This window comes from Lygodium microphyllum, chromosome 11 (assembly GCF_053477565.2).
Source record: "Lygodium microphyllum isolate KBCC chromosome 11, Lygodium_microphyllum_v1.1.10, whole genome shotgun sequence".
NCBI lineage: Eukaryota > Viridiplantae > Streptophyta > Polypodiopsida > Schizaeales > Lygodiaceae > Lygodium > Lygodium microphyllum.
In genome coordinates, this window is record NC_141145.1 from 4,360,871 (window position 1) to 4,380,900 (window position 20,030).

The window sequence follows — 20,030 nt, forward strand, 5'->3', positions numbered from 1 at the left end:
ATGCTCTATCTGAAGATCAAACTGGTCTCGAGCGCGGCCATGCTGTAACCGTGAGATAGCATGTTTCACCATACTAGTGGTGAAAAAGGATGAAATACCCGGTCTTGGTGTACATGGTGTGGGTATCAGCGGCTGTGCGGGTACATGATATAAACTCTGTGCGTATCCATGCCATACTGCAGGGTCATGTATCGGTGTGGGTGAGCGTGGTTCTTTGATCTACCTCGATGCCTCTGCACAATCTCTGCTCATAAGAAGGTGGTATATATCCCAATATCTCTCCTCCTCCCATTCCCGCTTTTTACAGCGGGTCAAGCGGTGCATGCGTCTTTGCGCCTGTCTGTGTGTGATCTCTCCTCTAGCCTCCAAATCACGTAGCTATCGACGTAGATCTCTGCACTCATCATCATACCACCTCTTCTGTGGCATGGTACCGGTCCGAGGGGGGTGCGTGTATGTGTGATGTGGAAAACTGAGTGTAGCAGAATCATGTAGAATGCGTGTGATATCAGTGGTCAGTGTATCAAGGGGTGCGTATGGATCAAGTGATGTGATGTGCTCCTCCAGATGTTGTGAGTAAACATGTGAGAGCTCATGAGTGAAGTGTATGGTAGTATGCATGTGGCGTATGATATCTGCAGGTGGTGATGGTAATGAGGTGAGGAGTGAGAAACTAAGAAAGGTGTGATCGGCACCGAGTGGAAGTCTCCCAAGGCCGAAGAACTCGATAGTATGCATCCCATCGATCAGTCCGAGCACATAATCTACAGTACTCTTGCCCCCCCATGTGGGAAGCATGTAAGACCTCCTGAATATGGCCATCGTGCCATCCCGTTATAAATAACGAGATGATGTATACTACCAAGCTCAAGTAAATGCCCTCCATACCCTATGGCGTCTGGCCCAGTATCTGCTGACTCCCTACTGATCCCCAACTCCTCAGGGTCTAATGCTCTCATGATCTCTGGCTGCTCCATATCAAAACTCTCACATTGTCGACTCTGTGTGTGCCCGTTGAAGTCCCCCATAAGGAAGACCTCACCCAAACTAGAATATAGAATAATGTTCTCTGAGAGCTGTGAATAAGGGGAGGGGGAATCTCTGGCATGAATATCACCCTGCGTAGTAGCATATCTGGACCCTCGTGGTGAAAAGTAGCATACTGCCATATAGATCCATCTCTCATCTATTATCTGCACTCTGATCCATATGTAACTGGCCTCCTCATCTCGTCTCACTAACTGGATATGTCTTTGTATCCCCTGACGGAATAGAACTGCCACCCCTCCTAAGCCCCTAGATGTGCTTTGCCTAGTAGTAGCCCGGTATGCAGATACCCACTCAAATCCTGTAATGCGTGGAAGCCCTCTCTCTGGGCTCTCATGTGTCTCTGTGAGGCATATAACATCATGGTCGGGTAAAATCTCCTCAAGTCTGTCCGGTCGTGACCATAGGGAGCCGTTGCAGTTCCAAACTGCCACACGTATCGGGGTCTCCTGTACAGTCCTCTGCCCCGTCTCATAGGCCACACCCCCCTATTTGGTGGGGCGTCCATCTATAAAAATCCGGCCATCTTGATAGAAGGCCTTACGGCCTTCTCTATGTGCTTGGAGTATCTGTGGCATGCATGCTCGTCCGTGTGCAATCTGCATCTGAGTCAGGTCCTCATCCATGAAGATGGGAGCCCCAGTCATCCCTCGGAGCGAAATCCGCTTCCGAAAGAAAGCGGCTCTGTCCTCCGGTGTGCTCATATGTAATATCAGAGCTCTGACCCTGGTAGTATCTCGTCCTGCACACCATGCCTGAGTAAAGGGCATGCTCGTGTACCCTAGTCGGGTGCATAGCCCGCGTGCGTCCTCCTCCGGAGAGGCCCCTTCGGGGAGCCCGATAATACGCACGTTCAATCTACGCGCGTTCCTAAGCCTCTCCTCCTCTAAGGTCTCCTGAACGCGGACTACCTCCTCCTTTTTATTTTCTTCCTGGACCTCCTTCTTAATGTTCTTCTTCACTACCTCAATCCACCCCTCCTTATTCCCTTCTAATTCTTCCTTCATGTTTGCTTTGATTTTTTCCTCCCATCCCTCTCTCGAAGCCTCAACTTCGGTTTTAATGCATACCTGGAGGTCCTCTCGTCATTCCTTCATGATAGCCTCTCGGAGGTCCGCTTTGAAATCCGCGTCCTCTCTTGCCTCCCGTAGATGTGACACTTTCGTTTGTAGCTTGTCCAGGTCGGTTTTTAGATCCCTCTTCTCTTCCATGAGTGTCTTCACCATCTCCTCTAGTTGCCGGATCCTCTCATGGAGCCGACAGGTTTCTTGGTTCAAGGCATTATCCGCATCCTTCTTGAAATCTTTCTTCACCTCCTTGATAGCCTGGCTGATTAGAAGCTCCACGTTATGGAGCTCGAGTGGCATGTCGCCTCACAAGGAAAAAGCCCCCTCGATAGACCCGTTGAATGTCAGAGAGACCACCTTCAATGAAGAAAGTTTCCCACTTTTCACCTCCTCCTGAAACTGCACATCCACAAATGTTGTCCCAGCTTGCACATTCCAAGAGCCTTCCTTCTGCAATGCCTCTAAGCTTGACAATGTGTAACCCTTTGGAAGAACTCCCAATAGATAAGCAATCAAGAAATGTCCTGCCTCGTGCAGATCTATGCCCGATGCTAGAGTAAGGGCAAGTAAGATGCCAAGCACTTGAATTTGATTTAGCTGCAATGTCTGCCACATAACCAAGCCACCCAAGGCTACAGCAATTTGTAGATTCCTTCGAACTTCTCCAAGTGTAGAGTCCACAGGAGACAAAAGACAGTCTGTCTCTATATTATTCAGTCACAAATCTGCAAGAGAGTATAACCTCTGTGGGACCTGTCTTGTAGAGCCAAAAGCCCTAACGCCATTGCGAGCGCCTCTAGAAGTAGGATGATGGCCAGGGCCTTGCTATCGTTCCCAGCCTCGAGTTCCTTGTCCAGACGCCTGAGAATGCTTGCTTTGGTATCCTCTTCTTCTTGCAAACTTAATTGCGGGGCAGAACCAGATTCATTTGAAGTGGAGACGCCTTCTCCATGTGAGGAGTTGTCCCGCAAACTCTTCTTCTGGCAAACTTAGTTGTGGGGCAGAATGAGAGAGAGAGAGAGAGAGAGAGAGATCATGATCTCGATCTCTCATTGTGCACGTCTTTGCTAACTTGACATCATGTTGTTGTAATATTAATATTCATAGGCTATACTTTGAACTAATCATATGTGTGTACATGTGTGTATGAGCATATTAAGACTTCCAATATACACACATAAATACATGCACACATACATATGTATATCTATTAATGAGAGAGAGGCATAGAAAGATAGATTTTTAGTGACAATAGTTTTTGAATAAGAGAGAGGGAGGGTTATGATTATGTAGAGGTTTTTATTCATGATTTTTCTATGTTTTTGCTATGTAGATTGATGCTCAAGATAGAGATGCATTGACAAATGTAATGCTAGAGGATACTATTACAAATGCTATGGTTGACAAGTCTAACATTATTAATGGGGATGTGATGATGGATCATATTGATGCTAATGTGCAAGAGATGGATGATGCTATCAGAGTTGAAGGTATGACATAAATATATCCTTTGGATGAATACACCAATGCGTAGATGGATGCTCCATAGACTCAAAGATATAGGATATTACACTAATATTTTGGTCTACCCTTTGATCTCAGAGGATTTAATGAGTTCATGGGTATTAGTCATGGAAGGCTATATGGATGATGGATGTCATGCACTATCAATGCCTTCTAATCTAGGTGGAATTAGAGATTGGAATTGTTATGCATTCTAGAATATACCGATGACTTGGCTATTTGATCCTAGTGGGAGGTTGATTATTCAAAAGAAGAAGTTCATGATCATATTAGTGTTTGATCTAGGTGGCTACATAGTGTGGCACATCAAAGGGATATGTAGGTTCGAAGAGGGTGGATATCGTGATGTTGTGCATCCACTTATGAAAAGCCTAGGAAAAAGGACATGAGTTAGATGTTTTGAGTAGTTGAAGTTAGCGACAATATTTATATATTTTGGTTTGGCTAGTGAGATTGATTGTATAGATGATCTAAGTTATATGAATAAAGGCTCATGCATGAAGGGCCCTAATTTGTTGATGGTGAAATGGGTGGCATTGTACGACTAATGAGTACATGCTTTTAGCATTGTTTTTGAGTACCTTTACATCTTTGGAAGGATAGGAGGAATGGTTAATGATCGGTATATACAAGAAAGGTGGCTCATGGCTTTCTTGATAACACCTCGATACATGATCCAATGGATGTAAGTTGTGTGGCCATAAGTGTGGTGAATGATAACATGGACAAGGATGGGAAAAAGCTCTCAACCTTCATTCAAATATGCTTGATTGGTGAATGATAGTTGACTTGGAGAAAAACAAAGAGAAGGAGAAAAATAAGTATTTAATATATATTATCATGCATTGTGGGAAAAAAAGGGATTTTCCTTGCATGCTTTTAGGAACGCAAAGGAGGGTGGGGGTGCAACATGAATTCTGGTAAAGGAGGATGTTCATGTAGGGGGATGGGGGAATACTATTATGCATAAGAGCAGCTAGTGTGTCTTCCTTCCTACTTTTATTTTTGTGTATTCCCTAGACTACGTTAGAACACACCTTGCTAAGGAGGCCAACACTATAAAGAATGGAGGGGAGCATCAGTTCAATGGACTCTTGGCTTTCTACAAGAAGAGTCTGAAGTTTAATGGCCTTCTTAAGTTTTACTAGGGTTTCAATAGTTCTTGTGTTGAAATCATTGTGTATACCATGACCAATAATTTGGACTATATGACTCTCTAAAGCTAGATGTGCTTGTTGAAAATCTTTGTATTTTGGAGTCTCTTATAACTCTGACTCTGTTGATGGATATCAACCACCTACATGAAGAGGATGGTTTCTCTTGTGTGGATCTATTGGGACCACCAGTGTGTTGACAATTCAAGGGGTACAAGGCCTTCATGACAATTCAAGAGATGACTATAATAAGGTAAATATTCATGAAGTGTGGCCTAATATCTAGTGTGAATTGAAGTATTGATGATGCAATGTTGATACAATGCTTGACGTTGCTGATTTGGTTTTATGTAGAGAAGGCTTAGAAATCATTTGCTATTTTTGTATATATATGAAAGACATTTTGAGATTTTGATGAGTTGGCCTCTATCATGATTACCAAAGGGATCAATATGTGGGGTGAATTATCTGAGAGAAGTGGTAAACAGGTTCAAGCATTTTACTCAAGTTTAGAAAGGGAATGTGGTAGATCCTCTTCGAGAGATTGTGGTATAGTAGTATTGGTGATAACCAACAAAACAAGTTAAATGAGCATTTGGTGAAATGAAGGTTTCAAGAGGCCATGAAAACTTTAGAGACACGACGAGCTCTAGAGGAAGAGGTGGATGATAAAATAGAGGTTTTGGCAATTTTGGTATTGTTTGCCATTATTATTGTAACACATGTCATTTTACAGCCCATTCTTATAGGAAGAAGGATGATAACTATAGGAGTGGTAAATTACAACAACAAAACTATGCATCGTCCTTTCATGACAAAATGAAGACCAACATGAGCATCTGTTTGTTTTGTAGCATATGATGAATACTGTTCCAAGAAATGGGACACATGATGATATATGATTTGTCAGTTTAGGTGACTTTAATCATATGACGAGTCATGCTCAATGGTTTGGAAAGAAAGGGATTTACAAAATCTAGGTTATGTGTAGACGGTGCCATCCAATTTTAGAAATTTTAAAAAAATATATTCTTGCATGATGGCCAAACAAAGAGTCTATCAAATTTATTAAATGTGCCATCAATCACAAATAATTTAGTGGTTGGACAAATGATAAAGCAAGAGTTGCAATTTTGATATAATGTAAAAGGTTGTTTTGTAGAAGACTAATGATAAGTGCAAGTTGATCCACAAAAGGAAGTGGAGCTCATCAATGTTCACTTTAGAATCTAGAATTCCTACTATGAATGTTGCTATGTATACTAAAAGAAAAGAAGTGGTTGCATACATTAAAATATAGCACAAATATATTGGACATACAAATGTGTAAAGGTTGAAATTAATGTAGTATAAACGGCTGATTGCAAGTTTGCTTGTTTTTAGAGTTATAAAATTTCATAAAGTGTATAAAGCATATCAGTTTGGTAAGCATGCAAGACAACCTTTTTCTCATGAGAAAGATATAAGTAGAAATATACTTGATGTTGTAAATACACATATTTCAGGGCCTACACAAAATATATCTCTTGGTGGTAGCAAATACTTTATCATGTTTATTGATTATTGTTCAAGAAAGCTATGGATATATTTCTTGAACAAAAAAGAGTGATGTATTTGAGCACTCCAAAACATCCAAGGCTGCTATTGAAATAGAAACATAGTTGACAGTTAAGTACTTGAGGTCAGATGGAAGAGAATATTACCTCTCTAATGAGTTTACTGGCTTCTTGACATCTCACGGGATAAAGAGACTGTTTACTCACAAATATACCCCACAACAAAACGGGATTGTAGAAAGAAAAAAATAAACATATTGCAAATTTTGCACGAGCATTGATGGTTGAAAAGAATATGCCAAAATATTTTTTATATGAGGCTATTCATATTGATGTTTATATTATGAATAGCTTCCACATGTATAATTCATGGGATAAGCCCTAAAGAATGCTTTATAAGCAAAATGACCAATGTATCACACCTGAAAGTGTTTAGTTGTATTGCATATGTTCATGTACCAAATGAGCTACATAACAAAATTGATCAAAAGGCTAAAAAATATATTTTAATTAGATACTCTTTAGAGCAGAAAGGGTATTGTCATTATAACCCAATCATCATAGGTGAGTTTAGAGTGAGGAGGGATACTTTTTTAATGAGATAAGCTATTGATATGAATCTAGTGGTGATACATTAGATGATTATGATAATCATGATCGTTATGTGCAAAAGAAAAAGCAAAAATCATAGTCTTAGTAGACCATAAACATCATCTAGTACTACATCTACAATTAGCCCTTGGTTTGGGCGACTAAGGAGTAGCCCCACATCTTCAAGTGCATCTACAAGTATTGAAAGTAAAGACAAAGGGAATAAGAAAGTGTCGGATGGTAATGATGCATCTACCAGTTATTTGGGATCTGATTGAGATTCCAATATGGTTCAGAGAAATTGGATGTTGAGCTTGGTATTCCTTCAGTTAGGACACCAGGTGTAAAAAGAGCACATGGTAAGGTAAAGGCTCTACTGAGTGATCCTATGGTACATAGGTCTAGCATGGTAAGATACCCTATTAAATGATTTAGTTTTGAAGGTTATGCAACTCACCATTATGCTTACATGATAATGTTAGTTGAGAATGTTGAACCCACTTGCTTTGAGGATGCTATTGGTCATGCTTATTAGGATGTAGCAATGAATGAGATGGCTGCATTAGAAGCCAATAAGACTTGGAATTTGGTACCATTGCTTGAGGGCAAGAAAGTTATTTGCTATATGTAGATTTAAAAAATCAAGCAAAACATAGAAAGTTATGTTAGTAGTTGTAATGCTAGACTAATTGCAAAAGGTTATGCTCAAACATATAGCATATATTATGAAGAGACATTCACTCCAGTCTCTAGCATGGCAACATGTGTGATTGTCTTGATAGCACCCAAAGATTGGATTTTGTAGCAATTGGATGTCAAGAATGTATACTTGCATTGTGACTTGCCGGAAGAGGTGTATATGGAGCAGTTGACATGTTGTGAAGATTTAGAGCATCCCATATGTGAGGGCTCTATAGCATCAGAGGGAGGTGACATGTAGAACAAGTTGAGGGCCCATCCGAGTATTATCATTGTGATAAAAAGGGGCATTTTCACAAGGATTGCAAAAGAGGTAGAGGCTTCAAGGCAGAGATGAAGATGAAGCAAGATCCTAACTCCTCTACTCAATCATCATCTTTCTTAGACACTCAGACTTTGATCCTAGAAAAGGCCAAGGCCAAGAAATAGACATGATCATCTTCTTTAGATCGCAAAAAGGACTTGGTGTCTCCTCTTGCTTTCCAATACCAGTGATACAATCATCCCTTATGACTCTCCAATGCAAGAGAGGATGCGTAAGCGGGTGGTGAGATGGGGTAGGTACGCCTCATCTGTATCAATATATAGGTACACAAGTTCTATAAGGGAGCATCCTGAACACACCAACTGAAGTCTGACAAGTTTTGAAATCTTAGAGTTAAGATTGACATCTAAGTCCATGATAGGATATTATTTGACACAGCGGTATTAGCTCCTAGTTTGAACTCATATGAGGCAACACTTTGGCCATCTTGACAAAAGGCAAGGAATCTATGGTCACGTATGTTTAGAGGCATTTTTGATGGGATAATCTTGTACTAGATGCTCAACATTGACACTTAGATTCTGTTTGAAACACATTAGTGGTGGCTTCATCATCCACTACTTGGATATCCATGGTCCTATTTTGGTGGCCTTTGTTGTATAGACTATGATGAGTCATTTTCTTTATATCATTCTATTATATCAAATCACCCATGATCTAAGAGAGGATGTTAGCAATTTGATTAGCTTGTGTGAGTCTAATTCATATTTGACATTTCTAGGTCCTTTAGACATTTTATTGTGACCATTATGATGTTTATCTGAGCATTTTATGTAGATCGATATGTTGTCATTTATGGCATATTTTTTTCCTTTGTATTCAAGCTCCTTCTCAGTCAATCATTATCACACACAAGTTCTATTGGAGCGAGAAATTTTTCATCTTAGATATAAATAAAATTCCATGGCTAAAGTATTCCAACATCATGCTTTAATTTGATTTATATAAAAAAATCCATGAAGTTACACTCTTTTAATTTTAAATTTATAGAAAAGATATAACTATTGCCTCTAAAATTCACAAATGGGGTATATAAATGATACAAAAATTCAAAAAATAAGTTTTTAAACTATCCTATAAGGTGATCCCCCCAAGGCAATCTCTATATAATTTCCTAGTTGAAAATTTGGTATATAATTTTCTACTTGAAAATTCACATAAGTTAGAGAAATTAGGGATTCCCTAGTTTTTGTAACTAGGAAATGTTTCATCTTCCCTATGAATTACTTTCCCTACCTATGTGTATCCTTTAGCAGAGAATTGATAGGGAATTTCTTTTTTTTTTCCCCTATGTAGGAAATGATTAAAAGTTCTTTGTGATAGTCATTCAATTGGTGAAAATAATTAGGATTGGCATGTAATCATGTATTCATGTAATCATCCTTCTGTTGGCACTCCAAAAGCTCTTCAAAACCATCTTCACTTTCCTCCAATGATTGTCGCCATAATAGATCATTCTTCATGTAGGCATGATTACACAATTGACAACTAATAGTTCCACCCCTTTCTATGCTCACTTCAACATGTTATATGGCCCTTATTATGCTATAGTCCCAAAGCACAACTTCTTCCATGGAGACCTAAAACAATGCACCCTAATTGTGACATCCCTATAGTTTTCTAATCAGCCTTGCACTAGTTGGGACATTACTATTGCCTTAGCTTCGTGTCAAACATTAGTGTTGACTTAGCCTTGTGTCAAATGCTCATGTCATGTTTCAACTATCTCTTTTTGCATTATTGTAGCTTTCTCTTCCTCGTCAACGTGAGGTGGGGTGAAGTTCCATCACTGGAATGTGCAGACGCCGTCTTCCCATCTTCTAATTCAATTCTAGGTTTTGGTGCCTTCTAGAATGGCACTTGGTATCTTCCACTCTAAACAATATTCAGTCACTTTCAAGTGATTATGTCCAAGATAAGTATCATGACTTGCATCCAATTTCCAAATGCTTTCTTTGTGAGCAATAGTGAGTCCAAAAGCCAACATTGGTCCCTCTCAACCTACCGACTTCCCTCAATCCTCCATGGATCCAATCTAGCATGGTATATTAGGCACCCTCCTATTTGCATGGCTCTTCCATAGTCATGTCAAACATCATGTTGTAGTCCACGTTGCACTATTACATTATCATGAATTTCTTCAATATGCTATCAATAAGATTTGATCATGCTTGCTAAATTAGAGTTGATAAAAGAAAAAGAACTTCAAGAATCCAACAATACTTCTACATTCAAAACATTAGTTTGCACACTAATTGTGCTTACAATTCACTTTTGGGAACTTCATGTTGAGGCTTGCATGTATGAATGGTTCGCTTCTTGCATCCGTTCATCTAGGACTTGTTTGATAATGAAAGCTCTTCAAGTTGAACATCTTGTACGTACTTTCTTTATTACATTTCATGGTCTTTGTGGCTTCCAACAATTCTTGGATATGTGACCACACACATTACAATTGAAACACTTTGGCTATCCTTGGGTATCTTTACCAAGTAATCGTCTTTGAGCATTTTGGATAATGACTATCAAGGTTGGCTATATCTTTTTTTCTTCTTGTTGAAAATATCTTCTTCGTCATTGAGAAGGTTTCCTTCAATTCCTTGAGCAATCTAAATATCATATGCAAAAGTCTCAAGACCTTGAACTTAACCCTGTACGAAGATCGTGTCTTAGTCTAGGCCATTAAAAAAATAACTTCACGTGCTCTATCATTTTTATATCAAATCTCATCACAATTTTCTTCAAATGCACAATAAATTGAGAAATTGTTTCATGCTCCTTTTGTTCACACTCATTAAATCTTTTGGAGAGCACTTTTTGCTACATTGTCATGAGCAAAATCTGGTACTATAGCTATCCTGAAAGAATTCCAATTATGTTTTAACTCGTCAAGTTGTTGAATATACCATGTGGATGTAATTCCTTTCAAAACCATTTGTTCCTCATTGAATGTTTCTCCTTCTTGCCACCATTGATGATCATCTGCAACATTTTTTAAGGGATCTAACCAAGATAATATGTCTACATCCTGTAGAATAGAAAAAGATTTTGGGTGAACCTTCCTATGTTGGGTTGAAGAAGAAGAAGAAGAAGAGGTAGCTTGATTATCTAACAAATATAGAATGGCTTGATTAGTAGAAATTTGTTGGTTGGTTGTAGATAGTTGTTGCAATGCTACACTAAAAGATTACAACGAATAATCTAGGCTAGAAGGTTGAACAATAGACGATTCATAAGAAATCATAATTTCATCTCTTGGATTACCAAATCTGATGAGTGATGCTTCCTCTCTCCACCAATAACTATGTATAAAATTCCTATCCAACAAGATCTACAAGACACATTATATTGGCTAGAAAGGGGAAAGATCAATTACTGGAAAAAGAAAGATAAATAAAATAGAGCTTCAACTCTCATGTTTTCCTTCCTTCCTTCTCTAGACAATCCCTACTTAAATACATGAGTTAGTTACTAACAACAAAGAAGTGATTGGTTTGTTGGGGTGCTTAGTTTGTTGACTCACTAAACCAACACCCCTAACAAACTTTTGAACTTTCCTATGGTATGCTAAAGTTGGGGCCCGCCACAAAGCCATTTCCATGAATTTTAATAAAAAGAGAGAAATAAGGCTCCTTTTGATATTTCAACATATGAAGGACTACACAAAGTGTGGACTCGCTTTTGTAATTGTCGCAAATCATAATTATAAGCACATGTAACTTTATATATATAGGCCTTGGCTAAAATTGTCTTATCTAAAAGTGCAAGTATACTAAACCATTTACATCTCTGAGACACACATGTCCCTTGCAAGTAATGTGGTAATCGAGCTATTGCAAAAGATGGTCATGCATAATGTTGTCTACATCATGAGTTAAATTGGGGGGGGGGGGGGGGGGGGGGGGTAATCCAAACACGTGATATGTATAGAGGGTATTGTAGATGGACCATATATATTAGGAACAATTATATTCTATTCTATACTTTTCATGCACGAATCAAGGGAGAAACTCTCTATAACAAGTGTAGATAGGAACTCACTTTTCACCTACTCCATTTAACTAGGAAAAACTACTTAGGTGTGATTGGAGATACTAAAAGCACCTTCCAAAACCACTAGTTGTAATGCCTTTATAAAGGTACCTCATCTTCATAAATAGAGTGCTCAATACTATTTTGTAATTGGACTCTTGCTACTCTTGTGTTGTCACTTATCTCCATCCCTCTCTCAATATTTTAAGACACAACTCATTCATATAAGATAGTAGCATAATGGGAAAAGGGTACCAATACCACACTTACAACCACTAACTTTGCCTAATCACCCACCCAACCAATCAAGATGCAAGAATGGCATTACCCTTGAATACGAGTAGCAAGGGATGAGATATCACGAGATTCAATGTCTAAAACGACTCACACCAGGCAAGACAAAGGATCACAATCAATCTTTCTTATCTTTAAGGGTATCATTTGCATCATTCTTCAAGGGTTATTGTGTAGGACACAAGCATATGATATATGTCCTTATTAGAATTATAAGAAAATTCCTGGTATACAATAGGTGCATCTCATATAGGGGAGACACCCTCAGGGATTAGAAAGCTCCAAAAGATAATAAATAGATCACAAGAAATATGGCAAGCTTCATCAGAACTTCTTGCAATAGCTAATCACAATTATCCATGAGCCCATAGGCCAATTGTCTTACCTCCATAAGTAAGAGTTTTGACCTCACCAAAAACCAATCACATTTATATCATTGAACTAAACACAAAAGTTGATTATAAAACTAAATAATAGGCACACAAGCCAAAAAGATGACTTCTATTGAGTTGAGATAGAAAACTTGAAATTGAGCTCCACAAGACCACCCAAAGAACTATAAAATAATAACAATTTCTTTTAGGCCAAGAGCCCACAAGCCCTCACAAAAGCCTTAGCAAGACTTTAAAGATACCAAAAAAGAGCTAATTGCTACATGGCCATATACAAGATAAGTAGCACCACTCTAAACACCTCTTCCACAAAGCCAAATGCCAACAACACATGAACTCACAAAGAAACCCATTTTACACAATGAAAGATTAATACATAAATTCTCACCTTATATGAGTCTCATGGTACCATGGAAAATTTGCATCACATGATCATCATGGAAGTCTCACAAAGTTCCTCAATGGCTTATCCCTTTATTATACAATTTTAAGATGAAAAACAACCTCATTCTGTCATACAAAATAGCTCAATAGTGTTCTTCTTGAGGTTGCAACATCAATCTCTTGCTCATCTTCTTTGTGTTTTGAGAACAAGTTAGTAAAATATTTATTTAACTACCCATAAGAGAGGATAAAAGGTTGGAAAAACACTCTATAACAACACACTGAAGCTCATATCTTCTTTAAAGTAAGGGAAAAAATCAATGATCTCCAATTCTGAAGGGGTTGATAGGCTCATTTTGAGCATGGTATGGTCTTCAAAGACCTTCATGAGCTGGTCTTCTAAAGTAGCTTTATTCCTTTTCCGTTATAATAATTTATGCACACACACACATAAATGTATATATACGTGTGTGTGTGTGCATACATACACAATATACATACATATGTGTGTGTGTGTGTGTGTGTGTGTGTGATTCTTCTTAACCAAACCCTATAGTATGAGAACTTTATCCATGGTTTAGAAGAAAAGAAGGAGAAGAAGGCAACCCATCTACTCATGTAGTTCTTGAATGGAGAGAATATGACTATTATATTTACTTCAAATGGGAAGGAAAAGAAGAATAGTGGCAAGGGACATCCTTCCTTTCATTGTTGAAGGAGAAGAAAAATAAGAAACCACATACCAATATATACAATAGTATGGTCATGTTTAACATAGTTGTGTCCTTTCCATCCTCCATTGTTACCAAGCCTAATGGCTCTTTCTATAAAGCTCTTGGAGTTCCCACCTTAGTTGCCTTGTGCTACAATCTATGTCACTGTGGTCCTAATCATTATAGTCATTTTTATGGAAATTAGTGGTTTTTTTTAATTTTGAGTTGGGAAAAAGGAATGGAAATGGGATAAAATTGGAGAAAATGTTAATTTTTAGTCAAAATAATAACACAATACAAATAAATCAGAAAATACCTATTTTCTATGAATAATAAATAGAAAAAATAGCAAAAAATAAAGAAAACTGAAGTTTTCGCGCGCAAAAAATATGAAAAAATAATATTTATGTACGTGAATGTTTGGCAAGGTCAAAGCATGAGGTTAATCTTGAGTTTGGCGCTTCCTTTGTGTTATAGTACGTGTTTAGTTTTTTTACATACAAAAATGATACAAAACAATCATTTACACCTATGCACCACAGCAAACCTAAACGGTGGGGGAGGGGATAAAGTTTGTGCGACGATCTAATTGCTGAAAATATACAAATTTTGATTTCCCTCTTTGTGCATAGCATTTAGGGATCGTTCTATAATTAAATATAGGTGACTAGTAGCACGGAAGTTCTGGTGCTAGTCCCTAAAGCAGTGCAGCACGTAATGCTTAGTTAAAATTCATGAAAGGGTTGTTTTCCGCACCTCACATGGTTGGTTTTTTAAAATCATAAAATGGTTGTGCACAATTGTCATATACCTTGCATCAAGCATGCCATGTGGTATCTCCTAGCATGCATTGCACTTGATTGATAAACTTTGACCAATGCTAAGAGGACAGGAAACCCAAGCTGTAGGTTAGACGGGTGCTTCCATTGGGGAAAGTTTTGTGAGGTAAATAAAAATATCCTAGAATGCTGAATTATGAAAGAGTGCAGTTTTTGTGAATGCTATATGTGTTAGCTACGCATCTTGGGGCCAATCTCCGAGATGTAGGAGAGTCGCAGTGGAACCACGGCAATTAGCTGGAGGTGCTTCCCTATGTGTGTATTACGAGGCATTATGCTTATATGTTATGGGATCTCCCTCTGAGGAGAAGGGAAGATGAATGTTGGACTACATATTGGATACAAACACAAAATCGTCATAAGCATTTAGTGTAAAGTGAGTTTTAGATGCTCCTGGCCCGCAAGGCCGTGTGGTGGGGTTGTCTGTCGTATGCATGAGGTCCGGCTAATGCTATAGCCAGTGCTGGCCCATTTTAGGTCCCATTAGTGGTGCATTTGCAGAGAGTTGCCAACAAGTGGGGGCTCTTGAATCTAGGGTTTTTAGGGACCAAATAGTTGGTTTATCTCCTCTGACAAGGACCGTCAAGCCAAAATACAAAAACCAGAACGTACTGAGAGGGCTAGACGGCAATTGGAGATTGTAAGACGCTATTTTCCTCAAAGGAGCAGCTCGTTATGCATAAGTGGTAGTGGTTCTAGTAACCTAGGTGTTACGAGTAGCTCTTTGAGTGTAAGTGGAAGTCTTGGTACTTCCCTATTTCCAATTAATCAAACCACAACAAATGGGGATGTATGTTGCCTACAAAAACTCCTGTTGTCAATGCGGTTGTGGCCATGGCACAACCTATCACAATTCTAGCAGGTACACTCGATTTACCAGCATTAGGAGCACCGTTGCCCATTTTCCATGGGTTAGCAGAAGAAGATGAAGAACTCCACATTAAGGAGTTTCAAATGCTCATATTCAACTATCGAATCAAAGATGAAGGACACCAAATGATGTTCTTCAATATGACGTTAAAAAGAAGAGCGGCAGTGTGGTATCACAGTCTGGAAGCTGGAACCATAACTAGCAGTGCCCAATTCTTTACGGCTTTCCATAGAGAGTTTTCCCCTAATAAGGGTGGGCAATATTGGCTACGTGTTTTAAATGTAACACGCCAAGAGCCAAATGAGAATGTCCAAGCATATTCCAAGAAACTAAAGCAAGTTCTTCGCAAACTTAATGCTTATATTCCCATTCCAGCGGCTGCACAATTATAATATTTCCTACATGGATTGGATTTTAATATCCAGGTGCTGCTGAGTAGTGTTGCTTTGGCCAATATTGACACTGCCATTACCCAAGTAGAAGGAGTAGAGTTGCACTTGCAAGCTGCTTATGCAGCAAGGATAAATTGGAATGGTAATAATTTGGCCTTGACCAATGGGAGTCAAGGGGACCCCATGTTAAAAATGAGTAGCAGAGGGAGTATCATGTCGAATTTGCCTATGTTAGCAGTTCCTCCTAGCATGACTATGCCTATGGCTAGTCAGGCGGCCTCACTAAATAGTGGTGGAAACCAAACAATGAATCCTAATGTTGTCCCAGTTGGTCAGCGGCCAATTCCTAATCAAGTGGTTAGGCCCATGGGATGACAGATTGACGATCACGACTATGAGTCAAGTGCTTCTAATGTCCTTGGTGAAGTTAAGGACATGATGAAGCACTACACCGATATGATCTCTGAATAGTATCGACAAATAGCTGTGGATGTCAATTTCCTTAAGAAGCAACAGAATTTGATTGGGAGCTGACGCCCTGAAGAGGGTGGCCCCTCAAGATTCAGCTGTAAGTGGTGTGGGGGCCAACATTTCCCTAGAAATTGCCCAAATGTCAAATGTGATATTTGCCGGAAGTCTGGCCACTTAGCTGCTACCTGTTGGAGTAAGATCTGTTCTCTCCAACAAGGGAGTAAACAACCACATCCAGTTAACCATCGCGCGCAAGGGAATAATCTCCAACAAGACGATGGACCAAGGCAAATACTGCAAAAAGGAAAGGCTTCTAATCTATGAGCCATAACAAGGGGTCAAAAGATTAAAGAGGGTGACAAAGGAATGGTAAAACCTGTCGAGGGAAGCCCTAAGCAAGATGCTAGGGAAAAGTGAGTCCTAAATCCTGATAAAGAAGGTGGACCGTTAAGACCTGTTGGCAGTAAAGTCGATCCCGAGGAGGATAAAGGATTGCCAAGAAAGAAGGTAAAGGCTAAAAAAGAAGCACCAAAGCCGATGGAAAGACCAAAGGAGAGAATGGTGTGGCGCGAGAAGAGAAATTTAGCTAATTACCACGACTTTGATCTAGCAAGTTCCCTTTGCGAAGTCAAACCAGACGTGAATCTCCTGCAATTGATTAAACTTTCTCTAGGAGTAAGCAAGGAATTCAAGGAAATCCTACGTATAGGGTATATAGTAGAATCTTTGGGCATAGCTAGAGTGGGGGAAGATTGGTTTGATCATACTGAAAAGCATTGCCCTAGGGCTCCAGTATATGTGGATGGAATATTAGTGGAACATGCTATCATGGACACTGGATCCTCCGTCAATATCATAAGTTTAGACTTAATGAAGAGGTTAGGTCTAGAGATCCAAAAAGACGGCTCCACTCTTCTTAGGATGGCTGATGATAGTCTAAGACTACCAAAAGGTTGCATTACTAAGGTTCACAATACAGTTGCGAGCATGGAATGCTATCTGGACTTTAGGGTGATAAGGTTTGTAAGATGTCTTAGCTATCGGGTTTTGCTAGGCAGGCCATGGATTCCACGGACAGATTGTTAAGTCGATATACCCGCTGGTCAAGTGATTCTAGGTCGAGGTACCCATTGTGCAATAGTGGATGCTTACCCTGAGTCTCCTCAGAGTGAGAAAGCTCCACTATCCTCCACTGAACTAGAGACAGTAGATGATCCATTTGGTAGTGAGACGTCATCGAGGGATGGATCTAAGGAAGGGTCCACTACACAGGATATTTATCAGATAACCTTGAATGAGCCGATAGAGCCTCACGATTGAATAAGAGACGCGGACATTATTGAGCTGGATCTTGGTACGCTAAATGATTCATGAACAATTAAATTAGGGTCCATGCTCAGTTCGGAAGAAAGAAAGGATTATGTGTCCTTAATTTGAGAGTTTCGTGACATTTTTGCTTGGAGCTATGATGAACTTCAAGGTATTCGTCCCAGTCTAGTTGTGCATACTATTTCTGTAAACGAAGGTACTTGCCCTGTACGTTAGAAAGTAAGGCGTATGCCTTTTGAATTAAGGGGTGGGTTGTACAAGGAACTACAAAAGTTGTGTAAAGCGGGTTTGATCTTCTCTGTTCAGCATACTGAATGGTACTCACCAGTTGTGATCAGGAAGAAGAATAATAATCAAATCCATATTTGTGTAGATTTTAGAGAGTTGAATAAGCAGACTGTTAAAGATTACTACATGTTGCCGTTTATTGACCAAATTTTGGATCAACTAGCGAGTAGGGAAATATATTCGTTTATGGACTACTTTGCAGGGTATAACCAAATAGCAATCGCTGAGCAAGACAAGCTAAAAACGACGTTTATTATAGTCTTTGGTACGTTTGCATACCATGTGATGGCATTTGGGTTGTGTAATGCACCTGGTTTGTGGCAAAGAACAACCGACAAGACCTTTGGTGACATCTCCCTAGAGGAGTTGAAAGTATTCATTGATGATCTAGGGGCAGCCATCATAAGGGATAGACAGTTGATCATTTTGCAGAAGTTTTTTGAGCGTTGCAGACAATTTTGCATAGCTCTTAACCTATGGAAGTGTGTGTTCAGAGTCCCTTATGGGCTCTTGTTAGGCCATGTGGTTAGTTTTGTAGGGATTGCGACTGATCCTGAAAAGATCAAGGTCATAGTCGATATGAGTCCACCACATACTCCAAAGGAAGCGCATAGCTTTCTGTCATCAGTAGGGTATTATCGGAGGTTTATCAATGCCTTGGCAGAAATAACATTACCATTGACTAACCTATTGTCCTTTAATTGACAGTTTTCATGGAGTGATGCTTGCAAAGTGTCTTTTGATTATGTGAAGTAGGAGCTTGCCAAAGCACCTGTTTTAAAAGCACCAAAAAGGGGCGAAATGTTCTATATATTTTCAGCAGCAACCATATATAGTATCAGCTACTGTTTGGCCCAAATTTGGGAGAAAAAGTGGTACCATCCGATAGCTTTTACTAGTCGGAAGTTGGGTGTATCAGAAATTAACTACACCTATATGGAGAAGTTGTGCCTTGCGATGGTATCTGTGACCAAAAAGTTTAGGTACTACATTCTTTACGAGAGGGTGGTTTTTTGTACGAAGACGGAAGGGCTTTGATTGTTGTTGAATAAGTTACAGTCACTTGACCATTTAGCAAAGTGGTTAATCACTTTGCAGGAATTTGATTATGAGATTAAGAGCAAGCGGCTAAAGCTTCAGGGCATTATAGAGTGTCTTGTGGATTTTGGAGAGCCAAAAGAGGTCTTGGCTAAAGGAAGTGGCATGGAGACTTTGTTCAAGATTGATACAGCGGCTATTCCCTCTTGGTATGCTGCTATAATGCTCCATCTTTCTACGGGAGAGACTAGAGATACTTTATCAAAATCGGAGAAGAGGAAGATTAAACAGCAGGCATTAAAATTCTCCTTGATCGTAGGAACATTATATTGGCAGGGTGTTGATGATATTTATCGCCGATGTGTGATGCTTGACGAGGTTCCCTTTATTTTGGAAGAGTGCCATGACTCTGCTTGTGGAGGGCACTTTGTTGGGCGGTTAACGAAACAGAAAGCTTTAAGAGCTGGATATTGGTGGCCATCCATCTTCCAAGATCCCTTTGAGTACGTTAAGAGATGTGATACCTTTCAAAGCCATGACAGCAAAGAGAATAGGAAATGCCCACTTACACCTATCATGGCTATCCTTCCATTTAAGAAGTGGGGCATTGACTTTGTGGATCCTATCACCCCGTCGTCTACTACTCAGAAGAGGTACATTATAGTAGCAACTGATTATTTTACAAAATGGTCAGAAGCACGGGCGATGAGGTAGGACAATGCAAAAGAGACTACCAATTTCCTACTTAAGCAAATCATCTGCCAATTTGGTCCACCAAAAGAAATAGTATCGGACCATGGAACTCACTTTTTAAACAAAGTGATTAAAAGTCTGACTGAAGCTTGGAAAATCAAGCATAACAAGATGACTCCCTATAATCCGCAAGCAAATGGACAAGTCAAAAGTACCAATCAGCAACTTGTGGGTATCCTATCCAAGATAGTCTCCAAAAAGAAGCGGAACTGGGATACAAAATTATATGTGATGGTTTGGGCGTATAATATGATGTTTAAATGAGCCAGCG

The 20,030-nt window shown here is 39.4% G+C and overlaps 1 pseudogene; it reads right to left on the minus strand.

Annotated features, from left to right (window-relative positions):
- Nucleotides 1-2,420: 2,420 nt before the first annotated feature.
- LOC148028495 (uncharacterized) lies at nucleotides 2,421-19,543 on the minus strand (annotated as a pseudogene).
- Between the last annotated feature and the right edge of the window lie 487 nt (nucleotides 19,544-20,030).